We start from the raw sequence: 3,542 nt of genomic DNA, 5'->3' as shown, positions 1-3,542 counted from the left end.
ATATATACTTTGCATATAATTAAATTAAGTATGTCTATTTGTTTATAAATTTACCTCGAACAATGTAAAATAGAATGGGACGACTAGTCGAGAACTTTCTTTTTGCCCCGATCCAAATCTGATTTCTTTGGTTCTTGATCTAAAAAAATTCAAATTAAGCTCATTCAAACATATTTTCATTCAATTTAGTCCAAAAACACATGAATGGACAAATTACCATTTACCCTTGATATTTACACTTTTTACAATTTAGTCCCTATTGCACAAAACACAAAATATGCAAAACTTCACTATACCCATGTTCGGCTGAATCTTACCCATATTCATACAAGTCCAATATTTCATTTATTTCACATTTTAGTCCCTCAAATTTTATTTTTGCAATTTAGTCCTAATTATTCAAAATCATCAAAAACTCCAATACAAAACATGTTAATATAAAACATATCTTTCATATTTCATCATCAAACAACAAAAATTACAAGCTCTCAACAACGGCATAACTCAAAATATTCACCAAAATAAAAATTCAAGCATGGGTTTACTAGTACTCGAAGCAACGATCTCAAAAACGTAAAAATTATCAAAAACCTACTAAGAACGAACCTTGAACTAAGCATGGAAGATGGCCGAACTAGGTTTTCTTTTTCTTTTCTTCTTATTTATTTTTTGGTTTTGGCGATGATAATATAAAGACATGTTATAAGCTTTTTTTGTTTTATTATACTTATAATAACATTTTAATTAATTACTATTAAACCCTTTATAATTAAATAACTAAAACACATAATACAAGGGTACAATCAGCCATTACCTATTCAAATGGTCTATTTACCACTTTTTGGCTTCAATTTAAAAAGCCAATAGCAATTTGGCCCTTTATACAAATAACCATTAAATTATCATTTTCGTGATTAAGTCCTTCTATTTAATCGGGCACCTAAACGACAAAATTAAATTGCGAAAATTTCCCAGATATAAATTCACACAAAAAATAACTTTTAAATATTTTTTTGACTTGGATTCGTGGTCCCGAAACCACTATTCTGACTAGGGTCTAAATCAGGCTGTTACATCATTCTTCGCCATGTATGCCTTTAACAAATTTTCTAAGCCATTGGATGGTTCAGCTTGGGTTGGTTTCTGAACTTGTTGGGGAAAACTACGTGGTTAGGTTAGTCTAGATTGGGCTTAAGTGTTACTGGTTCCAGCCACTTGGTTACTCCGGGATAAATTCAGGAGGTTTCGCGATGATGGGTTATAAAAATTGGATTGCATTCCTTGCCTTCCTCAACTTTGGTTCTGGTTACACATGTAATATACAGAGTCTGGGTTCGATGGACATTCTTTGAACAAATTCTCTTTCCTACAATAGATACAGGCTATACTTTCAAATTGATTTGGTAGCTGTGCTGCAAAACTTTTAGGCCCATTAGTAGTAAGATTTTTTAACATTGAGGATATTGATGATACCTGAGATTCGAGTGAAGTAAGAGCGTCTACTTCATGTATTCTAGCAACTCATCTCCCTGACACTGTTTGATTGGTTTGCTATTGATAATTGTTGTTGCCAATCCTCTCAATGATTTCATAAGCCTCATTATAAGACTTAGAAAGGAGAGCACCATTAGCAAAACCGTCCACTACCATCCTTGTGTGAGCATTAAGACCATTATAAAATGTTTCAAGTTGGATCCAGTGTGGGATACTGTGATGACGACACTTCTGTAATAATTCTTTATGCCTTTCCCATGCTTCATACAAGAACTCATCATCCATTTGTTGGAAAGCAATGATCTCATTCCTCAACTTAGCATTCTTGCTAGGCGAGAAATACTTTATAAGGAATCTTTCCGCTAACTCTTGCCATGTGGAAATTGAATTTGGTGGTAATGAGTTTAATCGGGCTTGAGCTCTGTCCCTTAATGAATACAGGAACAACTTCAATCGTAATGCATCTTCGGGTACTCTGACTAACTTGAAAGAATCGATCACCTCCATAAACAGTCTTAAGTGTAGGTGAGGATCTTCAGTAGGCATTCCACTGAATTGGCCCATTGTTTAAAGCATCTGGAACATGACTAGCTTCAGCTTGAACTGTTGTGCCTCAATTTCGGGTCTTCTAATACCCGAATTAAGATCATTAAACATTGGCACGACATACTATCTTAAAGCTCTATCTCTATCATCAGCAATAAGGATAGGATTTTGAGCAGTGTTTGCTCCATTTCCTTGATTTGGATTTTCAAAGTTCATTTCTTCGGTCATTCTCTGACTTGCTTGTCTTCTTCACTGTCAAAAAGTTCGTTCAATCTCAAGGTCTACAAGGAGTAAATTGATGATTCGATCAATACTCATAAACACCTGAAGTAATCACAGAAAAACTAATTAAGTTAAAATTTAAACAGAAAATTAAACCAAAATGCAAAACTAACAAATTCATAAATAATGACTTTTTAAAATAGTCCCCGACAACAGCGCCAAAAACTTAGAATAATGGAAATGTGCATGTAACACCCCGTACCCGAGTCCGTTACCGGAATCGGACACAAGGTGCACACAGACTTAACTATTTTCACAGTCCATTTAGAAATTTCCTGTGACAGCCCAAAATTGACCCTAGTCGGAAGGTGGTCTCGGGACCACAAAAGCGAGGCATAAAAATAATTAAAATTTATTTTGATGCCTATAATATGTGTGCTCATGTATGACATTTTATGATGATTGATTTAGTGTTATAAGGGTGAATTCCACAAGAAAGGACTTAGTAATGAACTTTGAAAGTATGATAGGAAATGTGTGATGACTAATTAAACCATGCATGCAAAATAATGGACTTGCATGTCAAATTCCCCCTTTATAGGTGGTGGCGGCCATGACAAGGAGGATGGGCTAAACATGTCATGAAACATGTTTTGTTGGTGCATTAGGGTGAAATAATAACAAAGGTGTATGGGTGATAAAAAATGAAAAAAAATGTGTGTGAGTGTGGTAATCCCCCCCATTGCCGTGAGTTGTAGAGAAGGAAAGAAAAAATTTTGTTCATCCTTTCTTTGAGCCAAAACTAAGGAAGAAGGAGGATTTGTGCTTCATGCTTGGTTTGGAAGAGATCTAGAAGGAGATTTGGCTAAGTTTGCATCAAGATTAAGGTATGTATGAGGTTGTGTTAGGAGTTTCATGCATGTTTTGGTTGCTAACTTGATGTGCATGTTAGCCATGGCTCAAATCTTTGTTAAGCCATGGAAATGGTATTTGGCCAAAGTTGTTATGGTGATAAAGCCATTGCATGCTAAGTGTGAAGCTTGATGATGATGCATGCAATGATGGATTGTCTACTCTTGAGTAAGATTTTGAGCTTTCTTTTGTTTTATCATGATTGAAGTTGAAAAGGATCATGATTGTCATATTCGCCATGATGCATTCATGAGCATGGTTCATGCTTCTTGCATGTTAGTTAAAATTTGTGTTTTGGATGGCTATGGACACCTTGAAATTCGCCATGCTCATATATGTATATATATGTTGCACATGATGTTTTGGTT

The 3,542-nt window shown here is 34.9% G+C and overlaps 1 non-coding gene across 1 annotated transcript; it reads left to right on the top strand.

Annotated features, from left to right (window-relative positions):
* The first annotated feature begins 1,705 nt into the window (after nt 1-1,705).
* Nucleotides 1,706-1,812, top strand: LOC128287624 (small nucleolar RNA R71). Its single transcript, XR_008278323.1, has one exon. It is a non-coding gene; the product is annotated as a small nucleolar RNA R71 (small nucleolar RNA).
* The last annotated feature ends 1,730 nt before the right edge of the window (nt 1,813-3,542 follow it).

The sequence above is a fragment of the Gossypium arboreum genome, chromosome 13 (assembly GCF_025698485.1).
Source record: "Gossypium arboreum isolate Shixiya-1 chromosome 13, ASM2569848v2, whole genome shotgun sequence".
Lineage (NCBI taxonomy): Eukaryota > Viridiplantae > Streptophyta > Magnoliopsida > Malvales > Malvaceae > Gossypium > Gossypium arboreum.
Note: the sequence above shows the minus strand (reverse complement) of the source record. Positions and strands in the feature narration are given on the sequence as shown.